Consider the following 22,313-nt stretch of genomic DNA (forward strand, 5'->3'; position numbering starts at 1 on the left):
ACACTTTTCTCCTCTGTGGTAAGTATTGATGTTTTTGTTGTGGCTGTTTGAGTCACTAACCCACTCTCCCCATTCCGTTTTCCAGGTATTAAGCAGTTAAACTCCTGGGGCTTAGCCCCGATGTCCCGGTTCTCAGGCACTTGGCTCTGCCGCCTCCCGCTCCCTCTCTACCCGGCTTACTTGTGGGGTTGAAAGTGTCCCAGCGGTTGTGTTCTCCACACTCGATGGAGCTGGCAGCAGTCGGGCTGAAGGGGGAAGGCAGGGAAGGCTTTCCCAGCCCAGGGCTCCCTACCGCGTCGTCCGCTGTGGCGCTCCTGCCTCTTCTGAGGGAATCGACGACTGGCTCTCCAACGCGGCGCTCCTCAGCTGACTCGATGACTTCCCTTCCGATGGCACTACTCTGCTGGGCATGCGCGGAAGCGCTCGCTCTTCTTCCGCCTCGGCGCACCTGCTCCCAGGAAGGACGCTGTTCTCCACAGAGACGCTGCTCGGTCTCTTCTGGGCCTGCTCGATCCTAGGCCCCTCCTGCCTCACAAAAGCGTTTAGTCGCCGGTCATGCGCGGAAGCGCCTACCTCTTCGTTTGACGCGGCCGGTGCCCCCGGGGTCCCGACGCCGATCGGAGCAGCGCCGCTGCTTCTCCTCAGACACTTCTCACTCCGGCCTCACAGGAAGGATGTGCACACACGGCGCCCTCGCTCCCCAGGTCGCCAGGGTGTCACAGACGCCCAACTTCACTACAGCTGCTCCACAACACCGGTAAGCTCAGCGCTAGGTATGGGCAGTCAGGTGTACCCTCAGTTAAGGATGCCCTGTGAGGATTTACTGGGGCTCCAAGATAGAAGGATCTTCTTCCTCAAGTAGCTCGATTTCTTGATCAGCAATTGTTGTCTTGAGAGAGGGATCGGTCAAAGGTTAAAGGGGGAGCAACCTCTGAAGAAACTGTCAGCCTCAGAGACAAACTAGCTGCTCTCAGTGTGTCCACCTCCTCTCACCACTGCCTCACTCCTCTACTCTGGGGTCAGCACAAAATGGCTGCTGGTCACTGGCCTTATATAGGGTGGCCTGAGACCTGCAGAAGTCTCTAGTCAATTCCAGAAAGTTCCCTAATGTTATCCTATGGACCTGTCCTCCAGTTGTGTCCGTTATGGCAGTTGGTGGACACCATTTTAGGTCTCTGGAGATCCCTAGATTTTCAAGGGGGTGACTAGGCCTCACAAGTGATGAGGGAAAAATGGCGTCATCGCCAAGGAACACCTAGCCCCCTGACAGCATTAAAAACTCCTGATGGACACATGTAAAAAATAAAAAAATAGAAACTCTGGGAGGCTAAGGGGGACAAAAATAAATCATGATGGTTAGAGTCTTCCCAGAAGCAGACAGGTCTAACATCAACCATGTAATTTTACCAGCATGGTCCAAATTCATTGCGTCCCAGATTATTTCTATAGTTAAGCATGCGCTGCTACTGATCCATACGAGGTGCCATAATAATACAGATTGCATTTTTATAATATCAGAGGTATACGAGATACCCAGCTCACTGTGACAGTTAAAAACCGGATAACTAGCCAGAACAGCTAAAATAAATCTTAAAAAAGAGTTTTCTACTCATTGGATCAGAGAAACATCATGGAAACCCCACACTCCCGACCCAAAAATTGCAATGCTAATACATTTAGCCAAATAAATCTTAAGAAGTATAGCAGGGGGGCTATTTCCCATTTTCTTAAAAAAATTAATGACGGCAGCGGCTGACTTCATAAATAACAGACTCCTGCTCCTCACCGCCGGGCACCATGAGCCTGACTTTGAAAATAAAACACCCAAATATGTAAAAATGTTTGTGGAGTCTACCCTATTAACCCCCCCGGATGAATGCTGTTGCATTTGTTTCTCCCCTTCCCACTTGTCATTACAAATGTCTTTTTAGCATTTAGTTTTAGTCCTAAGTTATCCATGAAGCAGGAATACAAACCCATACAAACGTCTGTGACAGACCCCCAGCTGGTCTGTCTTTGGTACATGGAGCCGGACCACAACTTGAGGACTGCCGCACCTAAAACCTCAAGACACTGAAAGAGTGCTCCTTGAAGCACCATGACTCTTGAGACCGGTTGCTTCCTTGACGCTTCCGGTCATGAGGTAGGTCGCATGCCCATTCGTGGAGTAAATACAGGGGCTAACCTTCACGCTCAAAGTCACTGGTTGAATCCCACAAGAAATCTAAGAGGTCAAAGAATTTAAGCACTCATGGACTTCACCTCTCCGGTCGAATTCTTCTGATGATGCACAGGAACAACATCACTCTAGGGCCCCCTCCCAAGCAAAACCTGTCTCTGGGTCTGCTCCACTCCTCCCTAAGCGTCCTTGCGTCGGACCAACCCCAACCCAAGTTTGTGAATTTTATGTGGCCATGTACCTCATCTTGGGCGGGTCAACCCTCTGGAATGCCTTTGTGCCTCCATCTACCGGATTTCCACCAGACGACTCTAATCATGAGACCATGACCTTCCCTGGAGCTGGTTCCAGCAACATTGTTTCTATAATCATACTCAACTTCGATGGGGAGCTTGCTTGCCATTGGCCGACGTCAACTCTGGAGCTGGCTGGAACTTGACCTTTGAGTTAGAGCCAGATCCTGCTTTTTTCGACAAGTCTGAAGAGGAGCATGATTTGGAAGGATTTGAGAATCCTTATGGCTACACCAACCCTTGATGAGGCTGGTACAACTGGTACAAGGTACTGGCAGAGGCAATTGATCTGGCCACTTCCCCAGAGCCTGGTCTTGTCTCCTAGTGTGTCTCCTAAGGAAGGGGCCTCAATGCTATGGTGGTTAAGAAGGCGTCTGAGGTTCTGGACCTTACACTGCCCTCAGCGGCAGTCAAGACGAACATCTTGACAGGAGCGTTTCAGCTGGGAGTCACTGTAGATGAAAATGACTAGGTAGGGGTGATACAGACACAGAACCTCTCCTCCCTTTATTAAAGCCCTCACTGATGTCTTGTTTGGGCCTGGGCCAATCCATGCACAGGGGTGCCAGTGCACAGAACAATTGTCCACCACAGTCACCCTGCTCTTGGAAACCCAACTTTCTTCACCCAGCACCCCAACCTGGAAAGCCTGGTCATTTAGGCCTCCACTTCCAAAGTTAGCTCTGGCCTATTCCCTACCACTTTACCAGATAGGGTATCCAAGAGGCTGGATAGCTTTGGTAAGAGTATGTTCTCTTCTGCAGTCTTTGCACTGTTCCTTGTGAACATTGGTTGCCTTTTGAGCTGATACACTTACACAGTTTACGATTTAGCTGCGCAAGTGCTGCCTATGGTCTTGAAGAAGCCCCGAGCCATATTGATGCAGGCTATTGCCCACGGCAGAGATGCAGCAAAGTTCACCATTCTTTGCGGACTAGATACAAACGACTTGCTAGGCAGAGTAATTCCATTGTCAGTGGCACTCAAATAACACACCTGACTCAGGTCTATTGGCTTTCTGGGGGATCCCAAGGCATCCCTCATGGACAGGCCCCTTGATAGCACATGCCTCTTCAGCAACAAGGCAGATTCAGCAATGGAGTGCTTTAGGAATAGCTGGGCCACTGCCAGGTCTTTGGACCTCTCCATGGTCTCCTACCTTCCCCAATCTACCTTATGCACTTTCCGTGGCAATGGTAGAGGCCACCAGCTGTGCCCATTCGTTCCCAGTCAGAAAGGCTAACAGGCTCCTGTTCTGACCGACTTTTTCCGCCCTCCTTTGAGGGAGGATGATTGGAAGTGACTCCAGTCTATTATCATTCTAGTGCAAGGATTAGAACCATAGACAGGGCCTATTCATAGGGCACAGTAATGCACTTTCATACTCCTTAGATCAGGGCTTATAAACTTATATTAGGGGATAGATTCATTAGTATTAGTGATAATCCGTCCTTTTGCAAGAGTGTTAGTATACCTTCTATGGAGTTAAGCTTATTTCGGGCCTTGTAGGCCTCAAACGGGAGAGACTCCATCTTGCTTTCTGCCCCGGCAGCTTGAGATGCTTCTAGGTCAAATGCAATGTTTTAGTTTCGAAGTGTTGTTCGCTTGGAGAGAACCGGCTCAGGCTGGCCCTTATCGAAAGACTGTATTTTTCTCCATTTCGTAGACACAACATCAGGCCGGCCGGCTGGGAACGTGTCCTTGGTACGGGGAGGTACAAGAATTTGATGGGCGGCAGGTTACTGGCCGTAACTTTCCATGAAGGGACAAGCTTCCATATTAGCGAAAGCATGAGGCAGTGAGTCAGTCAGTCTGTAGGCGGCAGCTAGCCGTTAGCATCAATGCCATTAATTATTTCCAGGCAGACAGTCGCCATTTTGAAGTCCGAGAAAGACCAAGAAGCTGATACTCTCTTAGAAAGATTGAATTTATTTTAATTGGAGCAGCTGGCGAGCTTTGACCTACACGATCAGAGCATTCCGAATGAAGCAGTTAGTCAGGAGAACGAATACCAGAGTGGCTGAAACTGAGTTATAAGATCGAAGCCGAGAAGTGGAGATGGTTCGTGATTGAGAGGAGAGAGGAGTAGCGCAGAACAGCCAGAGAGAAAGCAGCTAATGAAAGGAAGGTTCCAGTGACTTGGAGGGAAGCAGAGAAGGCAGAGCATAGCGGTGCAGACGTGTACCCGTGACTGCCGGAGTGTGACTTTAAGACGAGCCAAGGCACAGACGAGAAGGGAACCTAGATGACTGCTGAATCCAGACTTCACATTAATCAGGTGACGTTGACCTTTTTCTCATAGTGTGCACATTCTAACCTTTCACTTTCCTTTGCAGGATATATATATATATATATATATATATATATATATATATATATATATATATATATATATATATATATATATATATATATATATGTATGTATATATATATATATATATATATATATATATATATATATATATATATATATATATATTAGAAAATCGAGGGTGCCTGGGTGGAGTCGTCACACCAAAGGGAGTAAACGCACACCACAGCCGGTAGCTGCACACACGGCCTCTCACCACTCCCCAAGTCCATGTAGAATTGTAGAATTACTTCCATGGTAATGGAATTTCCGAGTCTGCCTTGAAGCACGGAACTAAAGAGGGCAGTAGTGCTGAGGTATTCAGACCTCAACCAGGACGGTGCGCAACGGCAAGCTGTCCCCTCTACACAGGTCCGGACTGAAAGGTTGAAGTGGCAAACGGGGACCGGAGGAAGCGCACTTCTTGCAGCGGGACATTGGTTCTTATGTGCGGATATTGAGACCGTGCACCTCCGTGCAATACCAAGATTCAAATTGCAAAAAACCCCTCACGTCACCTACCTGGTAACAAGATGTTGGATTCTGGGTAATGCAGTCCACAAGGATACCGGAATCACATCAGGTGAGCTGACACACAAAGGGGCGGAGTGAACCTAAGACTATAACTAAGGAGGCAGGACTTACCAGCAGCTTGCCAAGAACCTCCTGCTATTGGGCGCTGAGGAAGGCTGTTTCAGCAGCCGAAATGCATTCGCCATTTCAAAAGCATGTAAGAAAATAAAGCTGCTTCCAAAGGTTTTCCCTGTTGTGGCCTCTGCTCTCTGCTCAGGAGGGGTTCTGCTCATATATTCAGCGTTTGTTAGGGACGCTCTACAGAGGCCTCCACTTCCTCAAAAGACTCGGAGAAAAACCTGACACGGCTGCGCCTTCGTCTTACTTCCATGGTAATGGAATTTCCGAGTCTGCCTTGAAGCACGGAACTAAAGAGGGCAGTAGTGCTGAGGTATTCAGACCTCAACCAGGACGGTGCGCAACGGCAAGCTGTCCCCTCTACACAGGTCCGGACTGAAAGGTTGAAGTGGCAAACGGGGACCGGAGGAAGCGCACTTCTTGCAGCGGGACATTGGTTCTTATGTGCGGATATTGAGACCGTGCACCTCCGTGCAATACCAAGATTCAAATTGCAAAAAACCCCTCACGTCACCTACCTGGTAACAAGATGTTGGATTCTGGGTAATGCAGTCCACAAGGATACCGGAATCACATCAGGTGAGCTGACACACAAAGGGGCGGAGTGAACCTAAGACTATAACTAAGGAGGCAGGACTTACCAGCAGCTTGCCAAGAACCTCCTGCTATTGGGCGCTGAGGAAGGCTGTTTCAGCAGCCGAAATGCATTCGCCATTTCAAAAGCATGTAAGAAAATAAAGCTGCTTCCAAAGGTTTTCCCTGTTGTGGCCTCTGCTCTCTGCTCAGGAGGGGTTCTGCTCATATATTCAGCGTTTGTTAGGGACGCTCTACAGAGGCCTCCACTTCCTCAAAAGACTCGGAGAAAAACCTGACACGGCTGCGCCTTCGTCTTACTTCCATGGTAATGGAATTTCCGAGTCTGCCTTGAAGCACGGAACTAAAGAGGGCAGTAGTGCTGAGGTATTCAGACCTCAACCAGGACGGTGCGCAACGGCAAGCTGTCCCCTCTACACAGGTCCGGACTGAAAGGTTGAAGTGGCAAACGGGGACCGGAGGAAGCGCACTTCTTGCAGCGGGACATTGGTTCTTATGTGCGGATATTGAGACCGTGCACCTCCGTGCAATACAAAGATTCAAATTGCAAAAAACCCCTCACGTCACCTACCTGGTAACAAGATGTTGGATTCTGGGTAATGCAGTCCACAAGGATACCGGAATCACATCAGGTGAGCTGACACACAAAGGGGCGGAGTGAACCTAAGACTATAACTAAGGAGGCAGGACTTACCAGCAGCTTGCCAAGAACCTCCTGCTATTGGGCGCTGAGGAAGGCTGTTTCAGCAGCCGAAATGCATTCGCCATTTCAAAAGCATGTAAGAAAATAAAGCTGCTTCCAAAGGTTTTCCCTGTTGTGGCCTCTGCTCTCTGCTCAGGAGGGGTTCTGCTCATATATTCAGCGTTTGTTAGGGACGCTCTACAGAGGCCTCCACTTCCTCAAAAGACTCGGAGAAAAACCTGACACGGCTGCGCCTTCGTCTTACTTCCATGGTAATGGAATTTCCGAGTCTGCCTTGAAGCACGGAACTAAAGAGGGCAGTAGTGCTGAGGTATTCAGACCTCAACCAGGACGGTGCGCAACGGCAAGCTGTCCCCTCTACACAGGTCCGGACTGAAAGGTTGAAGTGGCAAACGGGGACCGGAGGAAGCGCACTTCTTGCAGCGGGACATTGGTTCTTATGTGCGGATATTGAGACCGTGCACCTCCGTGCAATACCAAGATTCAAATTGCAAAAAACCCCTCACGTCACCTACCTGGTAACAAGATGTTGGATTCTGGGTAATGCAGTCCACAAGGATACCGGAATCACATCAGGTGAGCTGACACACAAAGGGGCGGAGTGAACCTAAGACTATAACTAAGGAGGCAGGACTTACCAGCAGCTTGCCAAGAACCTCCTGCTATTGGGCGCTGAGGAAGGCTGTTTCAGCAGCCGAAATGCATTCGCCATTTCAAAAGCATGTAAGAAAATAAAGCTGCTTCCAAAGGTTTTCCCTGTTGTGGCCTCTGCTCTCTGCTCAGGAGGGGTTCTGCTCATATATATATATATATATATATATATATATACATATATATATATATATATATATATATATATATATATATATATATATATATATATATATATGTATATATATATATATATATATATATATATATATATGTATATATATATATATATATATATATATATATATATATATATATATATATATATTAGAAAATCGAGGGTGCCTGGGTGGAGTCGTCACACCAAAGGGAGTAAACGCACACCACAGCCGGTAGCTGCACACACGGCCTCTCACCACTCCCCAAGTCCATGTAGAATTGCCAGACGCGTTTCGAGCGTATTGGTTGCTCTTCCTCAGTGGCATAAAATAAAGTTCAGCAGAAACAGCGGTATATAACAGATCGCCATGTTTATTCAATCAGAAGGTCCCGCCTGTGTAGGCGCTAGGCATCTTGGTACACGTAGTCCCCCCAATAGATGCCCCAGGACTCCCGATCTTATACAGCCCCCAGTGGGTCCCGCATGTTGCTGAGGGGAAAATAAGAATGCAGATATGCAGCCAATGTCATTCCAGCTGAGAGGCCCCCCTTAGTCCAGATGGTGCCTGCGGTTGCGAGCACACAGGAGCCGCCTTTACAGCGGCGGGATTTCTCCGCGGCCAGGCTAGCCGCTTTAACTTTAGAAAATCGAGGGTGCCTCGGAGGAGTCGTCACACCAAAGGGAGTAAACGCACACCACAGCCGGTAGCTTCACACACGGCCTCTCACCACTCCCCAAGTCCATGTAGAATTGCCAGACGCATTTCGAGCGTATTGGTTGCTCTTCCTCAGTGGCATAAAATAAAGTTCAGCAGAAACAGCGGTATATAACAGATCGCCATGTTTATTCAATCAGAAGGTCCCGCCTGTGTAGGCGCTAGGCATCTTGGTACACGTAGTCCCCCCAATAGATGCCCCAGGACTCCCGATCTTATACAGCCCCCAGTGGGTCCCGCATGTTGCTGAGGGGAAAATAAGAATGCAGATATGCAGCCAATGTCATTCCAGCTGAGAGGCCCCCCTTAGTCCAGATGGTGCCTGCGGTTGCGAGCACACAGGAGCCGCCTTTACAGCGGCGGGATTTCTCCGCGGCCAGGCTAGCCGCTTTAACATTAGAAAATCGAGGGTGCCTCGGAGGAGTCGTCACACCAAAGGGAGTAAACGCACACCACAGCCGGTAGCTGCACACACGGCCTCTCACCACTCCCCAAGTCCATGTAGAATTGCCAGACGCGTTTCGAGCGTATTGGTTGCTCTTCCTCAGTGGCATAAAATAAAGTTCAGCAGAAACAGCGGTATATAACAGATCGCCATGTTTATTCAATCAGAAGGTCCCGCCTGTGTAGGCGCTAGGCATCTTGGTACACGTAGTCCCCCCAATAGATGCCCCAGGACTCCCGATCTTATACAGCCCCCAGTGGGTCCCGCATGTTGCTGAGGGGAAAATAAGAATGCAGATATGCAGCCAATGTCATTCCAGCTGAGAGGCCCCCCTTAGTCCAGATGGTGCCTGCGGTTGCGAGCACACAGGAGCCGCCTTTACAGCGGCAGGATTTCTCCGCGGCCAGGCTAGCCGCTTTAACATTAGAAAATCGAGGGTGCCTCGGAGGAGTCGTCACACCAAAGGGAGTAAACGCACACCACAGCCGGTAGCTGCACACACGGCCTCTCACCACTCCCCAAGTCCATGTAGAATTGCCAGACGCGTTTCGAGCGTATTGGTTTCTCTTCCTCAGTGGCATAAAATAAAGTTCAGCAGAAACAGCGGTATATAACAGATCGCCATGTTTATTCAATCAGAAGGTCCCGCCTGTGTAGGCGCTAGGCATCTTGGTACACGTAGTCCCCCCAATAGATGCCCCAGGACTCCCGATCTTATACAGCCCCCAGTGGGTCCCGCATGTTGCTGAGGGGAAAATAAGAATGCAGATATGCAGCCAATGTCATTCCAGCTGAGAGGCCCCCCTTAGTCCAGATGGTGCCTGCGGTTGCGAGCACACAGGAGCCGCCTTTACAGCTGCGGGATTTCTCCGCGGCCAGGCTAGCCGCTTTAACATTAGAAAATCGAGGGTGCCTCGGAGGAGTCGTCACACCAAAGGGAGTAAACGCACACCACAGCCGGTAGCTGCACACACGGCCTCTCACCACTCCCCAAGTCCATGTAGAATTGCCAGACGCGTTTCGAGCGTATTGGTTGCTCTTCCTCAGTGGCATAAAATAAAGTTCAGCAGAAACAGCGGTATATAACAGATCGCCATGTTTATTCAATCAGAAGGTCCCGCCTGTGTAGGCGCTAGGCATCTTGGTACACGTAGTCCCCCCAATAGATGCCCCAGGACTCCCGATCTTATACAGCCCCCAGTGGGTCCCGCATGTTGCTGAGGGGAAAATAAGAATGCAGATATGCAGCCAATGTCATTCCAGCTGAGAGGCCCCCCTTAGTCCAGATGGTGCCTGCGGTTGCGAGCACACAGGAGCCGCCTTTACAGCGGCGGAATTTCTCCGCGGCCAGGCTAGCCGCTTTAACATTAGAAGATCGGGAGTCCTGGGGCATCTATTGGGGGGACTACGTGTACCAAGATGCCTAGCGCCTACACAGGCGGGACCTTCTGATTGAATAAACATGGCGATCTGTTAGGCACTGGGGGTTGTATAAGATCGAGAGTCCTGGGGCATCTATTGGGGGGACTACGTGTACCAAGATGCCTAGCGCCTACACAGGCGGGACCTTCTGATTGAATAAACATGGCGATCTGTTATATACCGCTGTTTCTGCTGAACTTTATTTTATGCCACTGAGGAAGAGCAACCAATACGCTCGAAACGCGTCTGGCAATTCTACATGGACTTGGGGAGTGGTGAGAGGCCGTGTGTGCAGCTACGGGCTGTGGTGTGCGTTTACTCCCTTTGGTGTGACGACTCCTCCGAGGCACCCTCGATTTTCTAATATATATATATATATATATGTCATAGTGTAGTATTGTATTTTTATGATCATTGTAATAAAGTACCCCAGTTCTTAGTGAACCAGCATGTGCCTCGTATTCTTGTTCAATCAGGGTAACCTGTTCTTCTAGTCAGCATTGTTTTCATGAACGGATGTAATTCCCGGTCAGGTAAGAAGTGACTGAGCAATGAGGGAGAGAGGGACCCCTTGATGTGAAGAATAGATTGTACATCATCTTATTCGGTAAACGGTTGTGCAATTCATAATATTGTAGTATCATATCCCGAGTAGCCAATGAAAGATTCCTTCCAAAGGTATCCATAGGAAAGTGATCGTCGTTGGTAGGCGGCGTTAATGAGAACACCAGGCAGGACACTGGTGCCGATACCCGCAGGATTGCGGCTTGGGATGTAAGTAACGAGAACACCAGGGAAGATACTGGTGCTTAGATCCGCCGGATTGTGGATCGGAATGTGAGTGAGAGAACACCAGGGAGGAGACTGGTGCTTAGACACGCAGGATTGCGGCTTGTCTAGCGAGCACTGACCGTGGTCAGTGTGTAATGGTAACTAATCAGAACTGTCCTAGGGTAGACTAGTCTGGGCCTAAGTTGCCGTGAGACTAACTGGTATGAGTGGGATATTGTAGAAAACCTATGCATGTATATTGCTAATTCCCCATCCTTAGGTACGAGGCATATACATACCTATTGTAAATACGTCCTGAGGAGGGAGGTGATTACGTTCCGGCTGGGTTGGAGGTGCTCTGAGGAGCTGATCCTATCTGGTCCGAGAATCCGGCCGTTACAGCTCCCCAGTCCTTTCGTGGCCAAGGACGCATTTCCCACAACCCTTGTGGGACACACAGCCAGAAGACTACCCACTTTGCTACCCCCAGCAGCCGAAGCCTCAAAATCCCTTTAGTTTGCCCATGTACCATCATGGGCACCCAGTGGAGACAAGATCTGACATCACCTGCCTGCTGGCAGTCCATAACTTTGGACAAGTATTCACTACAAATTTTAGAGTGGGGTTACTCCATCCATTTCCTGAAAATCAACCACCCATGCGACAATCTGTAGACCAGCTGATAGGGGATCACATCTCCCTTGCTCATCAGAACATTCAGGCTCCTTTAGCCCAAGGAGCAATTGAGAGAGTGCTGACATCACAAGTACGTCGTGATGGCTATTCCCTCTATTTTTTGGTGCCCAAGAAGGATAGAAGCATCCACCCTATTTTAGATCTGTGCCCTCTCTGAGGCAAAGATTGGTGCTCACCAAGATGGCTGCACCCTGCTAGAGCTCATGCCTGGCTTATCCCCTTAAAGCCCCAGTGAGCTGGCAATTCAGGGGCCTTTGAATCCCAGAGCCGGGGTTGAGCGTGCACTCCTCACGTGTGCCCTATGAACTGGATCATGGCTATAGTAACTGGCAACTGATCCCACACACCTGCAGGAGTAGGACGCAGTCTGATCATTCTGTTTTGGCTGTGCTGCTTCGGCGTGCCTGACTTCTCTCATGGCTGTGGTAGCTGCCTCTATCTCTGCTCATGCCCACATGGCCACCCTCCATCTCACCATCACTGGGCGCCATGACCTTGGCCTTCACAGCCCAGCAGTCCCCCACTGATGACCAGAGCCATGCCAGCGCACCCGGCGCATAGCTCTGCACTGCTGCCGGGAGGGCTGCTGACCTGACACGCCGCACAGAGATGGCTGTGGACTTTTTCCATCCTCTCATTTGAGACTTAATTGGGGAGCATCCCGCTCTCACTTGCAGCAATATCTGGACTGCCTGCAACCTGAACATGCAGCTCTCCGAACGCCACAGAATCCCCTCTGGCTTCCTCACCGATTTAAAAAGCTTTCAGCATCTGCGTCTTTTTTGCGCAATGGCTACTGCTGACACTAACCTCGTCGGGAGGCCGTTCCACCTAAGGAGGTGAAAGGTGAGTGCCCGGGCCATGCCCTACTGTACATGCGAACTACCCCACAAAGCTTAGACAATGCTCATTAAGGATTGCTCTCCACTACCTATAGATCCACTCTCTTGTAAATCCTTACTGTGACTCCTGTTATTCTGGCTGAGAGGCCCCCAGGATCCGTGCCTGCCTGCAGCCGGACCTCACCCAGGACATCGCCAGTCCCAAGGTGCCTATGGGCACTACGGGGACATGCAAGAGTGCACCACATGGCATTGTGCAAGGGTCCAACAATGCAGATGCTCACTATGGTGCAGGTAACACCCACTTCATGTAACTGGGCCCCTGCCTGTGGTGGCTGGACACTTGTTTGATTTCCCAAGGCATGGGCCCTTGGCCCATGGACTCATCGCAGAGGCACCTGGCAACCATCACCAGCCTAACGCAATTCAACCTCAATATCGACCAATGGACAGACCACCCAGACACCCCTAACACCCTTAGATGCAGCAACCTAAATTGGTAGCCCACTAACTGCTTTTCTCGGAGTCAGTAGTGCTTTGTAGTCTCAAGCAACCTGTGCAATGCCCCCTTAGCAGCACCCCTTTTCCTCTAAGAACATTGAGGCCTAGATGAAAGCGATCTCCACTATTGAATCCACACTTTCCACCATGAATGACAAAATGACAGACCTCACTACGGAAGTAACATCCCTTCAGACTGAGGTGACTGCCTTCCATACCCCCCTAGACACCCGGGTGGACCTACGGGACACTCAGTATAATGCCCTACTGGATTGGTGCAAGAACAGTGATTTCAATCTCCACAAAGTGACAGACCTGGAAGATGGGTCCTGTAGAAACAATATTCATATCTTTTGAGATCCCGGAGGGGGCAGAGGGAAATCAGATTCTGACTTTCCTGGGAGATTTCACACTCAAGCTGCTTGATATTCGCTTCCTGGAACCTCTGGAGTTCCAAAGGATACACAAGGTGTTCTCCCACACTACAGCACAGTAAAAGCCCCGCCACCCGATAATAGCCTGTGTCCTACGTCATCAACACCCACGGACCATCCTTAGAGCAGCAAAGCACGTGACAACACCACTTCTCTATGAAGGGCACTGTATGACCTTTGCCATGGGCTACTCATAGACCACCAACACCAAACCCAAAAAATTCTTGGTGCTGTGGCATTAAATATGGCCGTTTAGACCCAGCACAAGTTCACCTGGGATGGGAAAACTCTGGCATTTCTTGACTGTTTAGGCTTTCCTAGATGACTTTGACAACTCCTCCATGGACACAAATACTCTCCAGGATGCCATGATCGACACACTTTAATGCTGATCTCATCCTCCACCATGCCAGAAGCGCCACCATTCCCCAGCCTGTGGTGCCTGGAATCAGATCGTCTTGGCCTCATAAGGTGGTTAAAGCCCTTAGTAAAGGTAAGGAGAGGGACAAGTACTGTTCTCCTCTAAATCAGGTGATATCCCAGGCTATGGAGGAACCACCTTCCACTTGACCGAACCCGCTCTCTTCAGCCCTCCTTAGCTAGTCCACTATCCTTGTCCTGATTGCCTCCTTTCCCGATCTGGGCGGTGGGCTGCCCAACTGACCTCCCCCCGGTGTATCTGTACCCTGTGAAGTGGCTTCCAGATCACCACTTACTTCTCTAGGCTCATGGCCCGGACGTCTGCTCTTCATAGCACAAACCCCAAGAACAATTGCCCTCCTCATGCTCTGGCGCTCTTCCGACCCCTATTGAATCCACAGGTTCCCTTCCTGCTGTGCTCTCTGGAGCAGGTTCCACACTGTACTAGACACTGCTCCATCACCATTGTAGGGGATTGTTACTATTTACTGTTTCTTCCTTTACTCTCCTGACACCTCACTCCAAGCACTGGGGTTTATCAAACAGGGCGCCTCCTTCCCCTCTTCTGCTCCTGGTAAATTTATTAAGGGCCGGGGAGTGCGCAGCGCCACTGGGCACAGGTTTAACCTTAAAACACAAAAGAACTTATCCCTTTCCACCTATTTCTCACACCCTTCCCTCCTCTACCATTACTCCCAGCCACCTCCCTCTACTTCGCACTACCAAATGCCTTTGAGGCCCCTATCCTGATCCCGTTAATAGTGGGAAGCTGACGAACCTATTCCAGACCACCGCCTCCACTCCCACTGGCGGATACAACTGCACCTCACAATCGTCTCACTGAATGATACTGGCCTCCTACACTTGATTAAATGAAAGAAAGTCCTCCACTATCTACACACAAAACAGGTCAACATTCCCGCCCTTCAAGAAACGCACCTGAACCCATCTGAATCCCTGAAGCCCAAACATAACTGGTGGGCAATATCATCAGTAGTAGTCGTATTCAGACAACTGATACCTCTCTCCCAACTCCCTATGCCTGCTCTAAGAAATGCAGGGTAACCGTCCCGATTAGAAAGAATCTTACCTGCAAACTGCTTAAGTCCTAGACTGATGGCGAATGACAATGGGTCTTTGCCAAATTGTGTTTCCCTGACCCGATACTGATCTTGGCCTAGATCTATGTGCCTAACACAGATAATAACCGCTTTCTAGCTGATCTCTTTTGCAGACTCCTAACCTTCAGTCGTACTCCTGCACTGCTAGGTGGTGATTGAAATCTAGCCCGACCCACTCCTAGATGAGGCAGGATGACTGGATGCCTGCACAAGCACAGACAGCACAGTCCTGTGTAATCTATGTCAGACCACATTTTTAATAAACACTATGGGCAGACTTACAAGCTACTTGCGCCACTTTTGCGTTATTTTTAACATGGGGAAAATGACGCAAAAGTGGCACAAGCATCCTGTCAAGCATCCTGGGCTTGAAGTTTGGTTTCAGCTGAGTCCTTCATCAAGCCTTCCTGGAGGCCCAGATATTCGGTTTGAGATCATGGAACGCACATTGGGGCATATTACCAAGGGCCATTATTGCCGCCTTAGCGGGACTTTTTTCCCGCTAAAGCCGCGATAATTTTATCACCCTATTACCTAGCTGTCGCTAACACCAGTTAGCGACAGCTAGTAGGAGATAGCGATCATCTTGGGGCCCACTTTGCATGTCAGCGATATTTATCGCTAATGACATGCAAAGTGGGCGTGCCAAGATGTTAGCGACTGGAAACAGTCCTTCATCATAGCCTTCCCGGAGGCCCAGATATGCGTCATATTTAATGTATGACGCATCATGTCGCAAGGACTTACAGATACATCAGTATTTCTGACGCATCTGTAAGCGCAAAAGTGACGCATTGCTGGATTGTGTCACAAAAGTGACGCAACTCCAGCAATGTGTCCTTTCACATGGAGAAAGCCCCATTTGAAAGGGCTTGCGTCAGTCTTACGCCTGCTGTGAGACAGGCGCAAGATTTTGACGCAACAGCATCCTAAAAGTGACGCAGTGAAATCTCATAGATTTCACTGCGTCACTATTAAGAGGCTTTTTGCGGGGGAACGTCCCCTCTGCATACATTATACCTGACGCAGGTATAATGTGGCGCAGGGGTTTAAAAAGTGACACATCTACCTAGATGCGTCACTTTTTAAATATGGCGCAACAAGGCGCATTTTGTACGCCGCTGGTGCGTCACAAAAAGTGACGCACCGGCGGCGCAAAACTGGCGCAAGGCCTCATAAATAAGGGCCCAGCTTCCTTATGACACCCTGGCTTCAAAGGTCATCTGTGGGGCTTTATGTCCAGATGCTTTCAGCTTCACAGGGGGACGCAACAGGGTTGCCACTTCTCGCTGATACTGTTTCTCCTTGCAATGGAACCCCTCTTGGCTACACTGCGCTTACCTTCTGAGGGGTGAGGGCTCTCTGTAAGTCCTGTAGAAGTAAAGACCTTCCTCTACGCAGATGAGATTCTCCTCCGCCTATCCCTTCCGCACTCATCCGTGGCCTCAGCCATGTCCATCATCCAGGGTTGTAGGATTTGTGGGGCCCTGGGCAAAATGGGAATGTGCGCGGCCCCTCTAATTTACATGTGACCCCTTGCAAGGAAACCATTAGAGACACTGTAGGAGGCCCATAGTCCAGAATTTTAGCGCCCCACTGTTTTAACTTTCAGCCCCCAAGCAATTCTCACACCTTCAGCCTCATGGTTTGAACATTGCTTGTGGGCTAAAAGTTAGAACTGTGGAGGCGCTAAAATGCTGGACAGTGGGCCTCCCGCAGTGTCTCTGAATGGTCTCCCTCCCGTAGGCCTCCAGACACAATCCCGAAGAGGCCCGGGGAGAGGACCCCTCCCATCGACCCTAATTGCAAGTAAACACCTTTCAACAAGAAGACACACCACCGGTGCGGGCCCCATGCTGGTGGGCTTAGTGTGAGGCCCTGGGCAGCTGCCCACACTGCCCATGTCTAGCGCCGGCTATATAAAATAGATTAATTGGCCAAACAGCGAGGCCCTGTGCCTATCAATAGTGTCAACCACACCTTGCCTACACACAGATGATGTCTGATAGGTCCCCAATAGGCAATTACCATCTGAATAAACACCAGACTCCATAGGATGGTGAAAGACAACCTCCTGCTACTCTGAGAATGGTCTAGATATGACTTACTTAAACAGGAACACTTGAACCTCTCCTTATGGGGTTGGGTACATATCGTAAAGATGACAGTGGCACCCAGGTGCAACTACATCATTGCCATGCTGGCCCTGAGGATACTCTGAGCATTCCTGCTAGTAATAGAGGCAGACACTCGTTCCTATATTTGGAGCGGCAGATGCCCTAGGCTCTGAGCTTCTACACTCTGGGATGACAAGAGTGCCAGATACATTTGCCTCCCGTCATATCCCTTCGTACCAACTGGCTTTTCAAATATCCCAGGTAGCTCCCTACTTGGGTGATCCTACGACTGGGTAGCCATGGACCTCCACCTCATGGACTCGACCTGTTCTGCCCCACCATGCTGACTTCCTCTGTCTTTCATACCGCGGAAGAATATTCTGATATTGGAATATACTGCTATTGCTTGGAAACACATCTTATTGGGATTGTTCCCCTCCTCACACAGCGCCACACCGGTGTGGCACAATGCCTCCCTCCACATTGTTGCTGTCCCTTTCTACTCGGTGACTTGGAATAACGGTGGTTTGACCCTGATTGACCACACTCCTTGGCAAGTGTACCCTCAAGACCTTCCCCCTACGAGGGTAGTCTGCCTGGGTGAGATTGTAAACCCTAGGAGGGTTTACAATCTCACCCAGGCAGACTACTGGAAACATTGTCAGCTCTCCCAATGTCTCCATTCTATCCTAGGTCCTCTTCCAACAGAACCCCTGACCTCTCCCATTGAACCTTATCTCTGCTTATGGGGCAGGTTTAGGTGACTTGTCTTGGGACTGTATGGTGTGCTCATAGGGAAAACCCATTTGAAACCTACCATGACTTTGACCACAACCAAGTGACAAACCATCCTAGGTAGGGAATATGCCCCAATGACCTGGCCAAAGTTAATCCGCTCTCATGTTCAAGGTCTTCGAAGAAATGACATCTGGAGGACTTCCTGCTTCTTTGCAACTGTTGGAGATGCCAAGCGGATGACTGTGACCTATTTCCTGTCTTTTGGAGCTGCTTGAAGATACAGTCTTATTGGACTGAGGTGTAGGCAAACCTCTGGGGGTTGCATCTTGTGGAGCTCCAGAGGGCACAGGTGGGGGCTGAGAACTCCTAACTAGGTCTGGGAGCGTGGGAAGCCCACTCTATGCATTTTGCACGTGGGCCCCTAAGGTTATGTTATGCCACAGGCTTACTTTCATCTAAGCTGTTCTGGATACAGTGCAGTTTCTGGACTATCTTCTGGAATAGGTAGTCCAGGATGTTCAGGCTAAGATTCTAAAGTTTCAGCATCTATGCTGGATACCAGTGAGAATGACTTCGAGGCTACTGGGCCTCCCCAAAATTTCAGCCCTTCTGCACACTTGCCCTCCTCAATGACATAGACAAATCTTCTGAAATGGATACCCACTCCAACCAGGGGTTGGCCACTGCACTAGCTGTGGCTAAAATATGCATTCTACGCCACTGGTGCCAAAACACGTTCCCCACCCTGACAGAATGGGTAATAGAACTCGATAGAGTGGCCCTCCATGAGCAATTCATGGTCAAACTCTATGACAATTTGGAAGTCTTTTAACACCTTGGGTGCTAAGGGGTTTTCCCGCTATGCGCTGGAAAATCCAAAATAGCAGTGATCATGACAAGGTCAACTCGTCATAAGCACAGCCCAGGTAAAACCCATGACGAGTTGACCTTGTACATTAGCATGGAAGGGGCTAAAGAGTAAGTCGTGCCTTCATAAAAGCAGTTGAAGACCGTCTAAAATCGACACCGTGAGGCGACCCTCAACCTATTCCCCTTCTTCACCCTAGTGACCTAGAGATCAGCCTACCCCATAGTCCGTAGAACCCACTGCCATGAATAATGCCCATACACCGTACATCTCCCTCCAGGCATCATAAGAGCGGGTCCTACCACACTGGTGCCCACACCACTGTAAGTGGTCTCCTCACACCAAAACATCAGCCTATCACCAGGAAACCTAATTACCCCTGACTGATCCATCCCACAGCTTGTATCATCCCCGGAGACAGTGATTCTAGGCATCCCATTCTCTTCTTGTCAGCTCTCACCCCACCTAGGCATACCCACTACTCCCTTCCTATCACCCCTTCCCCAATTTTATTACTTTTGGTTTGATATTAATATATGCCTGTCAAAGTCGACGGCCATTTCATCCCACCATAGTCTTGCCCCCCATGGCATAGCAGAGCCCTGACATCAGAGGTTTGCCTTGTACGGAACTGTTATTTGCTGTTTGAATACTCAGCTTATGGCTCCCCTCCCAACACTGCCACTTAACTTGGCCTGCCTTTTTTCTTGGGCCCGTGTACCCGGTCTACATAAAATATGGTGATGGAACTCACTCTTCTTTTTTTTCTTAGCTGTCAACTTGTTATTGTTTTTGGTGTTTTCATTCTGTATTTTCTCTGAAATCAAAAATAATGGCTGCAGAAGAAAAAAAGATCCGCGCCCTCTCAATTTCTTCCTGAAGAAAGAGAAATTCAAGATACACAGGTTATCTTGGGTTCTGTTTGCCCTTGAACCTGGAGACTGGATGGTAGAACTAAACTTGAAGGACGCCTACTTCCATAATCTTGTCCTGCCTGCCCACACATTGTGTCATGTACTTTCCACTTCCCAGTAGGAAATGCAAGTTTGTTGGGCAACATAAACTTTGGGATGGTGCCAGACTGATTTAGAGCACCCACGCAGGATATGTTGTTCTATAGACCACCTAGCTCACAGTGCCACCATAAGCGTCCCTAAACCTAGACGGGTAGTAAATGGTTTGGGCACCCATAGAACATGACAACCCACGGGAATAGTGGTAAAAGATGTAGAACCCTTTTGCTCAGTCACTGGTGCTCTCTCTTGAAGACAGATACAAGAAATACACAGAGGGATGTTTTCAATATTTACTGAACCGTTGTGATTCTTGTTTGGAATATATGTGCTGCAATGATCAATAGACAAAAGCAGATAAATGTAATTAGCAGTATAAGGACAGTGAATAAAATGAATAGTTCCGCCATCTTGCTAAAACAAAGTATACATGTAAGCATACAAAACAGTATATAGCATGCTCCTACTATGCTTTCCGTAACCTAGATGTCTTAGGTGTGTGCAGATGTTCTGCCAGAATCGCCTTTTGGATGATCCTACCCCCGTTACCAGAAGGGAAAGTATATAGGTCTTGGTCACAGGTTGGACATCTCTCCTCGCAGAGGGATCAGTAAGCAGCTGGGCTGAGGTTTCAGCGTGTAGTGACCTAGAAATGACAGCAAGTGCTCCTCTGCCCCAACCCAGAAAGGCTTTCTTTCTTTATAACAAAAAGCATCCTTGCGCCCAAGCTGAGTCCTTAGTCAGGCCGCCATTGTTTATGATCTATTGACATCAACTTTGCCTCATGGTCGAATAATAAACAATTACATTTGCACAATGTACGTTCGAACCTTGTACGGGATGTTCAAGGTGTCATGATAGTGGTCTTACAAAGTGGAATATGTAAGCAAATGTAGTTTCATGGAAACTAATCTTGCACTGTCACGCAGGCAAATGTGTGCCAAAAGTCATTGAGTGAAAGAGAGGGCAACTTAGGAAAACATGTGCATGCTAAAATGAGAGCTTTTCTCCCAGGGCCAAATTGAGCCATATGACAATAGGGCCATGGGCATTATAACTTTGCTGTGCTCCATTTTGCCCTTTTCAACACCTCTGGGGTGTTCACCAAAGTGTTGCCAGTAGTTGCAGCTCATCTGCGGAGGTCAGGGATTCCAGTCATTCCCTACCTTGATAACTGGCTGTTGACGTCGGCCTGCTGCCAGGCAGTCATCTCCAATCCCTAGACTATGGCAGACCTTTGCATTCTCTGGGGTTCATATAAATGTGTTGAAGTCATACCTGACTCCCTCTCAGATGCTTACTTCAGTAGCGTAACAACTGTCCCCATAGCCCTGCAGGGCCAGGGGGCTCTGAGCTCCAGAGGGCCCCATCAGGCACTGTGCATAGGTGGGGGCTGAGAGCTCCTGACTTGGCCCAAAGCATGGGAAGCCCCCTCTATGCACTTTTCAGGGGGGGGGGGCTCGAGTTTTGTTTTTGTTATGCCACTGGCTTACTTTCATTTAAGCTGTTCTGGATACAATGCAGTTTCAGGACTATCTTCTGGAATGGCCAGTCTAGGATGTTGGGGCTAAGATTCTAATGTTTCAGCATCTATGCTGGATTTCAGTGAGAATGACTCTGAGGCTGCTGGGCCTCATGGCCTCTGCATCTCTCTGGTGAAATGTTTGTTGGCACATGCAAGCTCTGTAGTGGGACCTGAAGTCCCAGTGGGTGCACCATCACATAATCTCTTCGACTTGTTCCTGATATCGGAGGCAACTATGAAAGATCTAGTGGTGGCTGACAAACCGTGATTGGGTCAGGGGCAGACCCCTCTCCCTTCCCCACTCAGAGCTGACTATAGTGATCAATCAATCAATCAATCGCTAATTGTAAGGGTGCTACAAACCTGTGAGGGTCTCAAGGGGCTGGCTGGTGATAGATGTGTCACTCTTGGTGTGGGGTGGCCATCTGGGGGAGGTGGAGATCAGAGGACTGTGTTTTTCATCATTCTCAGCTCCACATATGCATGTTGAAGCTGATAGCTATCCAACTGGTATTGATAACCCTGCGTCTTTAGACATCGATGGAACGTCAGGGCCTTTCTCTAGTCATTCAACGACTAGACTCTCTGAATGCCAGAGTGGACAGACTCAGCCGGAACACAAATGGTGCCTCTATCCGGAGGTGGTGGAAGATCTCTTTTGAGATTGGGGAGAATCTTGGATAGATCTCTTCCCCACCACTGAGAATGCAGAGAATGTGCAATTTTAGTATGGCATCCCAAACTCCTGATTATGAGCAGTGGTCCTCCAATCAGCCTGCGACTTGGGTAGGATCTATTGTTGTAACACAGGACAAAGTCTTGCACCCGAACCTGGGCATCCTCTGCCTTCTGGTGTGGAGATTGAGTGGCAGTAGTTAACAGTTTTTGATCTCCCTCCAAAAGTCTGTAATGTCATTCAGTATCTTTTATGAGTTGCAAAAGTTTGCATTGGTAAATGAAGCCATTTGTACTTGCAAATCTGATTACAGATTACAGAGCCCATACATCCCACAGAACGGGCAGACTCAGTGCAGGTCCGACAGCTGGACTCAAATCCAAATCCAGATTCCCCAATATTCATCACCTATCACATATCGGTACA

Source organism: Lissotriton vulgaris, chromosome 5, assembly GCF_964263255.1.
Source record: "Lissotriton vulgaris chromosome 5, aLisVul1.2, whole genome shotgun sequence".
NCBI classification, from domain to species: Eukaryota; Metazoa; Chordata; class Amphibia; order Caudata; family Salamandridae; genus Lissotriton; species Lissotriton vulgaris.